Source organism: Protopterus annectens, chromosome 2.part0, assembly GCF_019279795.1.
Source record: "Protopterus annectens isolate FY-2018-M chromosome 2.part0, PAN1.0, whole genome shotgun sequence".
In the NCBI taxonomy this organism is placed as follows: domain Eukaryota; kingdom Metazoa; phylum Chordata; order Ceratodontiformes; family Protopteridae; genus Protopterus; species Protopterus annectens.
The window spans coordinates 1,565,984,607-1,565,997,656 of NC_056728.1; positions in this window are offsets into that span (position 1 = coordinate 1,565,984,607).

A 13,050-nucleotide genomic window follows, 5' to 3' on the forward strand; every position below is an offset into this window, starting at 1 on the left:
CAACAATAATAAGTTGTGATGCCAATTAGACCAGATTACGTGTCCAGTGGACATGTGTAGGAAATAGACAGCTATGTATGGGGTGAGATTTTTTGTGGGAACAGATTGCCTTTTCTTTTTTTCAGGAGAGAGTGGGATGTTGGGGAGGGGTAGTAGGTATAGTTGGAGAGGTAGGTTGGATAGGTTAACAGACAAGATAAACAAGACACATACAGGGGTGGTATTTGACACATGTGGAGGGTAAACACCTTGATGGGCAGGGGTGTTGGGAAATCAGAAGCCCATGAGTCCCCTAGTGGAAACAGTGGGACTGAGGTCCCCACCCATGGGCAGTTACCACTACACCTTCACAGCCCCAAAGGTGGCTGTGCTGGGAGCTGAGTCACAGAGCCAGGCTGACCCTCTAGTCATGACATGAGGCTCTCAAGCTGGCGTAGCAGATCACCAAACTGCTGGTTGATCTCTCTGCACACCACGACCCCGAACTGGAGACTGGCGACGGGTAACAGGTGCCTGTCCGCACCTGCTCCCGGGGGGAGAGCCCCATCCCCTGAGGTGGTTCCACCAAAAGGTGGTGCAGGACCAACGGACAGGGAGGTCCCGGGTTGGGCCCCAGATATGCTGGTGCCCGGTGCCATGGCCAGCTGAGGTGGGACAGGTGGGTCCGCTGGGACTGACCTTCCCAAACGTGCTATAGTGTTTAGATGTCATCATCATATGTGGGTTAATAATAGTCAACACATTCCAGGGTTAGGTATAACAGCATGTATAGATATTCCCATTAACCCAGACACCAGATATGGAACAGTTGCATAGCAAACAGAACACATGCATATGTGGGACCACAGTAGTAATAAGAACAGCATGCAAGTACATTGATGGCCCCATGCCACCAATGTTGGAATAATTCAATATAGCACATGCATGGGAACCATTAACATATTTATCAAACAATTAGACATTATCAGAACATAGGTGTCATTACATACCAGTTGGAGTGGGTATGTTGATTATTGTTGGGAGATATGGTGGGGTGGGAGAGAAAGATGTCAATTAACAACTAGTATATTCCTGTAGTCCACACTACTTTCCTAGTCAGTGCTGTTATTTGTACCTTACAAGTCTTTCTACACTACCCTAAAGCATTAGTTTGGTCAGTGATATGGCTGTTGTCATTGTTACACATGAACTGGTGTTACCTGCAGTATACACCTCTTACCTGGTATACCTGTGGAGGGAATGTTTGTTAATACTAACTAACTGTTTCGCCACATACTCCTGGATTCCAGGTTGATGTTGTGCACATAGCTATCCAACTCTTTCTGCACAGACTCTGGCCATGTGTTGACCAAATGCTGATGTGCCAGGACATATCTAGAATATTGCCCTCTTCCACCTTTAGTGACCTGGCACACAGATATACATGCTTTCCTACACAGTTATAATATGTAGCACAGTGTGGGTGACAGTGATCAGTGATACTTTATTACTCTGAGAAACTGCAACACTCACAATTCCCTACAATACCAGAGTGAGCAGTACCAATACAGGTTATAATGGTCTGTATTTCTCAGCACAGTGTTCGTATCTGACGTACCTGTGGGAGCAATGTTTGTTAGCACTACCTGAATGTTGCCACACAAACTTCCAGATTACACATTAGTATTATGCACATACATCTCACTCTGTTACTGTACACACTGTGATCACAGCTTGACAACATGGGACTGTAGCTAGAACATACATGAAATATTACACTCCTAACAGTTTTGGGGATTGCTACAGTGACAGGTTTGTTCTCATAGGTGTTTGACAATCACTTGTATTCCCTGTTTGCTGGCTAAACATTTGAGATCATCCCACAGACTTACTAGGGGGACAGGCAGCAGATATAGGCCCATATACCGGACATTCTGGCCTCATCTGTACAGTTATGGGGTATGATTCTATATGCAGCCAACATCCACTCCCAGGATTCAGATTCAGACCATGGCTGTGTCTGCTACAACTTAAACACTGTCCATCACAGTTCTGTCTACTATATATATATTGCTGTATATCTCCTATCTGCTTTCTGTCTTATTAATCCCCTGTGCTTTTGCATTCTGACCTTGTATTACAACACACTTATACAGATTTTCTAGAGAGTTATATGTTGTAGGACAGTGTGGGTGACAGTGATGCGTGATGTGTGATACCTCATTATTCAGGGAAACTCCATCAGCTGCACTGCCATACAATACCAATGTAAACAGTACCGGGTATCATTCTTGTATTTCTGGGCACAGTGTTGGTATCTGACAGACCTGTGGGAGAAATGTTTATTAGCACTAGCTGAATGTTCACACACACAGTACCAGATTCCACATTACTATTATGCACATACATCTCACTTTGTCTCTGACCACAGCTTGACAAGTTGGGGTGTAAATGGGACATAAGTGGCTTCTTAGTCTCATAAGGTATTGGGGAGTTGCTAGTATGCCAGCTTTGTTCTCATAGATGTGTGTCAATCAGTTGTATTTCCTGTTTGCTGCCTATACATATGGGATCATCCCACTGATTTCCCAGGGGGACAGGTTGACAGGCAACAGATGTGGGCCACTTTACTGGACATTCTGGACATATCTGTACAGTTGTGGGGTATGAGTCCGTATGCAGAGTACTACCACTGGCAGGATTCGAACTATGGCTATGTGTGCTAAAAAAAAAATCACATCTCAGTTGCATGTGCTATTCGGGTTTTGTTGTCTGCATTTTCCCTGTGTACTGTCTATGTGTCTCTCAGTTGTACTGCATGGCCTCCTGGGATTACACCTGTCATATACAAGCATTCCTACACATTCAGTTTATGGTGCACGGTATTGGTAACAGTGCTTAATACAACAGTACTATTACATGATTGCAAATCGACATTATCTGCATATGATACCAGAGTATACACATGCAGTCCAGCAGTTAGGCCTTTATTGTGAGGCTATTACACTTTGACATACAAATGATATGAGACTCTTCCTGTCATATTCTCTGTGTAAGATTAGAAGCTCAGGCAGATCATCTCATTATTATGCATGGCGCGCTGCCATCCTGCTCCTAAACAGCCGCCTCTGTGCAGGACTAAGCTAGTCCTGCACGGAGGAATAGTAAATCCAGGGGCAAGTCTTGGTAACTGCACAGATATCTATATTCTCCAAGATGAAGAGGACTTTCAGAGAGTGGAGTTTCCTTTTAAAACTTCTGGCATTATGTAATAGCACCTTTATTCTGAGCTGGTTTAACTACGTTGGTAGATTTATCAGGTTGGCACTGCCAAAGAAAGGCACTATGAGGTGGACAAAGATTTTAGCCAATATTCAAAAACCTATGGGAGACAGTGCAGACCATCCCTGGCAAAGCAGTGTGGTCTGTGTACCATATCCTCCGAGGCATACAAATATTGACCCCCCCCACCTTGGAGTGATACCAAAGACTAAGCCAATTATTAAAGTCAGTTATCTTATTTTTGGTATTGTGACATTATCCATGGAGAGGTAGAATGCTGATCAATGCTAGGACCATATATCTGTCTGGGAAACATAGTCTGAAAGCTCTATCATGTCTCTCTTCATATAGTCCAGAGAGGTACATCTCACATAATTTACACATACACAGATTATGACTGAGTTATACTGCCACTTGTGGTGCAATGACTTCAATGCATAACCGTGACTGTCTCCTTACTCAGGGTGGTGAGTGGGACATCTGTGTGTCTCACAACCAGGGGGCTCTGCTATCACTGTAATATTGTATTGTGTGGCAGTTTGCCTTATGGGCTTAGAGGCTGAGACACCTTGTGATGAAGCTGTAAATGTCATGGTGGATGTTCTCTCAGCAGAGCGCTCTAGAGCTTAAGGATATATTTTTTTCAGTGTGACATTTGGGAGGGTTTTGAGGTTTTGAAAGATCACATTTAAGAGCCTTAGCATATATGGGTCTGTGTGTCTGGTCCATACTATATGTAGAGGGAGCACTGTGTGTTTATTATTGATGATCTGTTTGGTGTTGCTTATGTTGAAAAGAGAGAGCCTTATCTCCAATGACATAGTGTAACTATATCTCTCACGTATCATATCAGTTTTCTTTAGGATTAGATGCTTGCCTGTAAGTATGAGACAACTGCTATCCACCAATCTATTTGCAAAGATAGTAGGAAAGTACAAATCCATGGTTTTAGCTCCTTAATGTGTGATCTTTTTTTTTTTTTACTAGTGGATGGTACAAGAGGGTTTAAAGGCTGGATACCAGGTTCCTTAATGTACTTGCAGGGCTGTGGACCTCAACACAAAAACCATTTACTCTTTGTCCTGCTAAGTAATGGAGAGACTTCTGACTTAGCTTTTTTATAGGTAAAATTTTAATTCAAAGTACTTGTGACTATACAGGGTGGTGTAATATGCCACTGCATGTTGAGCAGCATTGCACAAACATGCCAACTTTATAGAACCACAGAAAACTGCTAAAATGAGCAAAATGGCCCACTGGCGAATGACCGAATTGCAATAAAGGCTGACCAAAGTCATTCCCAGATATATAGATCAGGCTAACGCCCACTGCCACTGGAATGCAGACCTAATCTATCAATGTAGAATCCCTTTTGCAGGGTCAAAAGTGCAGGAATGAGACAAGTACAAAGTAGAAAATTGCACAGTAACCCTGTCTGGAATGCTTCTCAAAAGTGCAGATCTCAGAAATCGCAAACAGTTCAATTTTAGGGCTCTTTAAAATGATTAAAGTGCAACAATCAGCAAACAAATCAGCAGCACTTTAATACAGTTAAAGAAAGTGCAGAACAGTTTTGCCAAGGATGGTGAAGGATTAATTCATGACCCTCTTCATGTGAGGCAAGCATGCCAAGCAGATGGGCACTCTGTGAAAATGAGTGCAAAAGTCTGCAAATAAGGAAGAATTTATATTTTATATTTATCTTTTTTTGACCAGTTTATTCAAATAGGCTAATAGCCTCTTTTCAGGTAAGACCGGAAGTCGTTTTATACTACTAAGGGAAACTTGGCCAGGGCATCTATGGACTTCCCCATCTCTTTATAATAGATGCTATGAGATCTTTTACATCCATCTGAACTACCACCAAGTCAAGCAGACAGGACCCTGGTTTAACATCTCACCCAAAGGATGGCACACTTATGAGTGCAGCACCCGCTTATGCTACACTGCAGTGTCAGTACTGGAAAAAAATTAATTCAACTGCTAGCTGGGGGAACAGCACCTGCAACTTTCTGCACCAAAGGTGAGCATGCTAATCGCTGAGCTACTGAGGCTGCACTTTAATACAGTTAAATGAATTATAAAACAGTAAAGTAAATCTCTTAACTGCTAAGAATGGTGCAAGATTAATTCAGGACTCTCTCAATGTGTGGGAAGAACACCAAGCAGATTGGAGCTCTGTGAAAATGCTTGCCTTTGTGGCTCAGATTGCCACTAGCAGCTTCTCCCCCCACCCCTCTCTCTTTGGGTTGACTGTGGAGCTAATTACAGACAGACAGAGTGACACTTCCGAGAGAACAAAACAGACCAGTAGCAAAAGGATTCAAATTCTCAGAGCTTCTGCTGTTAGTCTCTTGGCCTGTTTTGACCTCCAGGAAGAAGTAATATGACAGCAGCTGCTCAGATTAGAGTTAGTACTGAGCAGTGTTTCATATAGCAAGTTATTCCCATATCTTTATACAAGGTGTGAACCACTTCATATAAGTTATAATCAACTACTAAATGAAACACATGCAGAAAGATGGAATAACTAGAGTCTGTGTGTGTGTGTGTGTGTGTGTGTGTGTGTGTGTGTGTGTGTGTGTGTGTGTGTGTGTGTGTGTGTGTGTGTGTGTGTGTGTGTGTGTGTGTGTGTTTCTTTTTCAGAATGATGCTTGCTTTGTTTTACTTTTTGGTTGTAATCCATCTGGCCTTTTTTTTTTTTTGATTAGCATCAATCCATCCTTTGTCTCAATGGACTCATCCTCATCTGGCCCTCATTCCGTTTGATTTTGAGACCAGTTGTTTAATACTATGCACTTTGATCTGTAGAAAATGGATAACCTCTCTACTTGAAGTAGTAACTGAATATGTATGTTAAGTTAGAAAACTTACACTGAACGTGACCAACCATACTCAAACCAGTTTTTAGGAGAAATTAATGGATGAACACCTCTTTTGAAAAAGTTTTTTTTTACCTTTTCTAAGTAGGCCTCAGGCAATTAAAATGTTGTTGCTGCTGCCTAAGATTATGTTTACGATAAGGCATTTACCACATAGTCTTTACTAGTTATGCAAGAAAAGTTCAATACTAATATGGCAGCTTTGTGGAAAGGAACTAGAGTCAGAATAAGCAAAGCTAAATTATTCATGTCTGTTGCCAGGGGAGACCTAAGCATCCCTTGTTTGTATAATTACAATATAGCAATGATCTAGCTAATCTGGCCCCCCAGCTTTAACTTTTTCATACAGAAAATAGAAAAAAAACTCTTCTTTAATTCCAAGTAGTTTGCTACTCTGTAAAATTAAAGAAGAGCTTTCTTTTTTGCTAAACATGGAGCACTAAATTGTTGCTTCACTAAAGACCACAAATGCAATACTGGCAAAATGGTGATGATGAATTAAAGACCATACCCAGTTGTGCTCCCTAACATTTTCTGCCTGGTGGGTCTGCCCCCTTCACTCCACTCTAGCTATGTTTCTGCTGGGTGGCAATTTTGGGAGCTACAGCAAAAAAGTAAAGCTGTTTGCTTCTGTTTGGAAATGGCAATGATGTTTCAACATAACTAAGAGGGGCTTGATAGCCGCTTATTCAAAGCTTTGGAAGCTGCTACCATGGGGAGATGGTAGGCACAACATTTAGGGTTAAGGATAACAACTCAGTAGTTAGGTGGAAATCTTTCACAGGACTATGCCCTTTACAGCAGGATGAGGACAATCACTTTAATGATATGGCTCCCTACTGAAATGCTGGCATTTGAAATGCTTAGTGCTGAAAGCCAGAAAAAAAAGACTGAAAACCCAGAGAACAGTAAATCTAGAAAATTGTTCTTCTCCATAAAACTACTTTTTGCTTGGGAGGTGGAGCAAGCCCTCCCTGCACCCCACCATGTTGGGGAGGGGGGGGCAAGCCCTCCACAAACACCCAACTTATATACACCAACTCTTGGAGCACCATACCTCTGAGAAAAAGGAATATTCCAAGAAACTGCATCTCAGACAGTATATGTAAGTCTGTTCTTTCAGCCATTCAGTCTCTGTGTTTTGGGACTCACTGTAGCAGGTCCCAAAATTTCAAATGGCTACCCACAGGGATATTAAGAATTACCTTGTAGTAGAGATTTTAGAAAGTATTAAGAGTACGATTTTACATAGTATAAACAAATGTCTAGTACCACTAAATACACATTTATGAAAGTGTTATATGATTGGCAAGCTTCTCTAGTAAGTCTGGAGTTCACTGATGCCTGTTGGCGATGTAGGCTGGAACAAGCAGATTATGGCTATTTGATATGGTGCTATCATGAATTACGCAGGTTATGATAGTTTCTAATAGTCGAAATGAGGTGATACACACGTCATGCTTGTCCTAGACGATGATGCAATCTTTTGGTTTTCAGAATTACTGATGTTATCATTTGTCTGTGACACTGTCATTTTGAATTAAACCTTTGGTGCCCATATTCATTGCTTGCATTTTCAGATGCTGAAAAAAAATTCTCTATAGATTTCTTTTTTACTTGCTTGTTTTGTGTTTTCTTCAAAGATTTTTAAATGGAGAAGCCATAAGTTGCTAATAGCTGAATGGAAAGAACTGCTTTCCATTCTTTGTTATATGTATTATGGAGACAGACAGTTGCTTTATTTTATATGAAAAATTGTTATATTTTCTTCATGTTGAACAGGATCTGTCTGTAATATGTTTTAAGAATAATAATAATAATATTTTTATAATAATAATAATAATGATAATAGTTATTATCTTATGCTTTCCCTGTCTAGAAAACATTTGTGTCTTCAGCTATACCTCTCCCCCTAGGCTAGACATTCATATGTAAATGGCTGCAGAAAATTCCTTTGTTTCTACTGTAATAAAAAGTTGCAAATGGTTAGATGCCAAACTAATAAACAAATTTTCCCCATCACACACAACAAACACTACAATACTATAGTACTAAACACTTTGCCAGACCTAGAGTCCACTCTTTCAGTCATGCATTTGGACATTATATGCCCTAAAGGACAGCAAACCTGTTTTGGTCTGTCAGCATTGTGAAACAAAATTGTTCAGCACAGTACACAGCAGAACAAATTGGATACACAGAGCTAACATGGGCATACTTCATAGTCATACTTAGAATTATTGGAGATGTATTGCAAATGGCAATAAAACTGCTGCAACCAGTTTTAAATCTGCATTCAGTGCAATACCTAATACATAAAATATAATGGTTTGACATGTTCATACTCTTTATAATATCTGAGCTATGTTACAGAAGATCAGAATGAATGTGAATTCAGTATGTTCCAATCTAGTGATCTTGAGACATATCCATGATGCCTGATCTCTCAGATAATTTACCTGTTTGATCATATGCATTAATTATTATTTTACTAAAAGGAAATATGACTGACTCTAGCTATTGTTTATTGCCAGTTGTATTTCTGGACATTTTTTCCCTGGGGCTGCAACACAGATGCAGTTTCTTTTATGAAATCATGAACAAATGTGTGCTTTTTGTGTGATTCAAAGAAAGTCGTGACTTTACAAGACAACTAATGTGCATGTCATGGTGTGTCATTAATACGCAAACCAGCAAATGCTTAATTTCTGTGTAATTCGTCACAGTAAAACGTGCTTATAAATTATTGCACCCCCTCAAAAAAACACACACAAAAACAGGTATACTGGAGTTTTGGAGCATTTATTACTGATGGATGGTGGATTATACTGTGCTTTATATTCCCTAAAGCTACAATGAAATGAAGTCACACTGGTAACCCAGTTTAGATAGCTTAACAGCAAAATACAGAAAAGTCACTCATCAAGGAGCACTGACCCAGAAAAGCTATCAGATGTGTTTGTATCCAACAATAGTCAATTGATATGGTGATCTGTTAGCAATGATTGAAAATGGAGATTGATAGTTTAAGGTTTCAGTGATCTGCCAACTTGATCCACATGTTATTTTATTGTATTGTAGCCTAGTCTGTTGTACCCTGCTGGAATTAGTTTTGTTGAGAGATGTGACAGACTTCAACTCCCCCACAACACTAATGCGGATAAAGCAGGTAATACAAGATGGAATTAATGTCTTTTTCTGGATATCAGCTTTAACCATACCAAACAAAAAAAGGTCACACATACAAACCAATTAGTAAAAACTACAAGAAAAACTTAACCAGGCATTTTCATTGTGTAATATCTTAAACCTCTTGTAATAGAGACCCTTTTGCTTTGACTTGTTTGGCCTGAATATATCCATAAAGACTTAAAAAGAAAAAAAGTAAAAAAGTCATGCACATTCAGAAGCCATATAGCTGAAACACTTGATGTCCTTCTTTATCGGGTCATTTGCATATATCCCATGGGCCTCTATTGCAGGAGGTTTAAGGTAGCACACACACTGAGAACTCTAGCCTGGCTAGGATATCAGCTTTATACAACAGTAATAAGGAGCTATTCTACACCAAAATGTCATCTTAGGACACTACACAGTCTACAGCAATGAATAATGCTGTTTATTGTCAAACTTAATATTTAGTATTGCAGAATGTTGCTTGTTTCTCTTGCTTTTAATCACATTAAGGCCCTTTTTATGATTATAACCCAGTTTGCTAAACTTGCCATTTTTATAATTTTCCCACGTGACACTATTGATAACATTAGTACTGCTATGCAAAAATTAGGATAGGTGGTAATCCTGAAAGATTTAAGTGTATGTGCTTTCTAATTCATACATACAGATAAAGCTATAGAAACAATTTGCTTTCAATTTTTAACATTGGCTGAGAATTATTTTAGTAAAATCACTATACTTATTTATTTATTTATATTTGTTGACCAGGAAAGTCCACTGGGTCAGAAACCCATTTTCAGTGGAGGCCTGGGGAGAAAAGCTCCATGTTAAATTTAGATTATACAGAGTAATAAAATTACAGTTTTACAACAAGGAGAAACATACATACAAATATATATATATATATATATATATATATATATATATATATATATATATATATATATATTCCAGTTTTCCTTTTTCGTATTCTCAAATGAGGTGAGGAACTTTAAACAGCAAGATGCTGAGTTTTATTTCAGGGAAAGACATTTTACCTGTGTGTGAGGTATTAACTGGAGATTTTCTACATTTGTTAACCATCTGTTTGGGTTTGTTTTGCTCTGTTTTCCTGCCAAGGAGTGTATCATATAACTTATTTGTTTGCAGTTAAAAGCATTTTCTAGTGTCTCCTTACTCCTTTATCTGTTTAAAACTTTCATTTAAAGGCTCACTGCTGCTTTTCTGCTGTGATAAAAATTTCTGCAGTTTTTTTCTACCTAAGTAGTGTGGGTAGTTGTAGCATTGTCCATATTCAGGCTTGTGTTTTGGGCCTAGTTGTTTGTTTGTAGAGGATGTGTATCTGAGCACATGTTCCAGGCCATCTTAGTTTAGCTGAAGCCATTCTTGATTTTCAGTGAGAGGGAAGTGTTTATGGTCATTGGCTGATTGGGGTTACCTGGATAACAGCTTGGAGTAAGCACCTCATTGGTTCTTTCAAGCTTTTTTTAAAGTTGTTTCAGGTTTCAATTTTCTGTTACTTAAAAAGTTAACTTGTGAGTGTTTCTGCCATTTCACACTGAGCTAATCAGAGAAAGGGCACTGAGCAAACTGATCTGTGATATATAACATTAAGTATCCTGTTTTTTACTTATTTTTACAAGTTATTTATAGCACTTTTATTGTCTGCTGCATACTTTTCTAGCTAGTTTCACTGTGTGTGAGGTATTAACTGGACATTTTCTACATTTGTTAAGCACCTGTTTGGGTTTGTTTGTTCTGATTTTTGTTTCCCACCCTACTTCCCTATTGGTATCCTGTTCTTATACTTGGTGGCTTTGTAGTTGCCCACCCCTACTGTAAATTTGATCTGGGGCAGTCCTTCCAGTCTAGTGTCATTACCTCATTCTACCTAATACAGGGAGAACATTTGAGAAGGCCAACCCACTTAGTTTCTTAACATTGAATTATCTTCTGTTCCTCCTTTCTCCCTTTCCACTTTACAAAAAAAAAAAATTCTAAGCTTGTTTCCTGCCTTTCCTGTAAGTAGTCTAGTCCAGATACATATTTGCTGTAGCCAGGACTGTTTGTAAGTTTCTGAGCCCCCAAGCCTTTCTGTGTTGGAGGGAAGCTTTCTAGCTTATCAGTGGGAGTGGTAAGCACTAGGTAGCTTATCTAAAGAAAAACAAAACACCTTATGCATTGCCGCTTAGCTAGGGTTAAACTTTTCCTGGTGTCATAAAGTCTGCTCTTCGAATTTACCCTTAGAACTAGCCATTTTTTAGTTTTAGCAATCAAATTTGTTTCTTTCAACTCAGCACTCATTCAAAACTCGTGGTAAGCACTAAATAAGCTACAAATTACTACAGCACTCAGCTTTCCTCACTTGTCTAGAGGAACACAGTTTTTAGTACTTAATAAATAAGCACCTATCCAGGCATGTCTAAGGGTCAGCTCCCGGTGTTTTCTCCTGTCTACCTGATGAATCTGGGCATCTTGCGGCAATGCAGCCAATGCACCCAACACTACAACCTGTGAGAGATGCACTTATATAGCCAAACTGGAAGCAAAGATCTCTTCACCCAAGACTGGACTAGACAGTCAAGAGAAGAAGGTAAACACTTGCACCGCACCACACTCATCACATAGTCCCTCAAAACCTACACCACCAAAACACACACATAGAAACACAAAACACACACCTACATTCGCAGAGGCTCTCAATAAAAATCTGCCCAAGCAGCAGGGACCTCCAAAGCAGAAACGCAAGCAACCTCCACCCCCCCCTAACACAACCCAAATGGCACACAGCCCACAAACTCAGTGTGCCACTCAACCACAGCCCATAAAGTCATAACAATGTACCCAACACTCTAGTCATAGGTGACTCTATAGTCAGGCACATTGATGTTCCACTCACCAGGCTAAGCAAGGAGAAAGTCACTGTCAGCTGCCTGTCAGGTGCTAGGATCCACCACATAATGCACGCACTCAGGTCACTCCACAACAAGTACAAATATGACTCTGTCATTGTCCATGTTGGTGTGAATGACCTGAGATGTACCTCCCTGGACTGCATGAAAAGAAACATGGAGGAGCTGTCCAATCTTGTAGCCCAGGCAGGTATGACCCTAGCCCTGAGTACCATTCTGCCATCACCCAGAATGATACCACAGTGCAAGGACAAAATGATTGGCTGCAACAATTGGCTAAGCTTCTACTGTCATTCTAAAGGGATCCAGTATCTGTCTGCCTGGATGACATGATCAACAGACCACAATGCTTTGCCAGAGATGGCCTGCACCTGTCATCCTTGGGATTCTGGATACTGGCTAAGGCTTTTGCCACCCCTATAGTGCCTTTTTTAGGCAAGGTTCAAATGACAAATTCACCACCGTAACAGGTACAAGCAAGCAAAATCTGAGGGTAATGCTACTCAATGCTAGAAGTCTAAGCCTCAAAATGCACTCACTCAAGGCACTCCTTAAAATGGAGAACATCGACATCTGTGCAGTGACAGAGACCTGGTTCAAAGCTCCAGAGAGCACCCCTGCATTACCAGGCTATAATTCATACCACACATTTTGGCCACCTAACCTGGACCGAAACACTAAAGGTGGAGACGTGTCCATATTCATTAAGGATATCCACACTTCCAGGCTAGTTGCTCAGCATAATGCATCTGAGATTATCCAAGTGCAACTAACTCTGGGTAAGACCGCAATCCAAATTGTAGCTTGCTACAGATCCC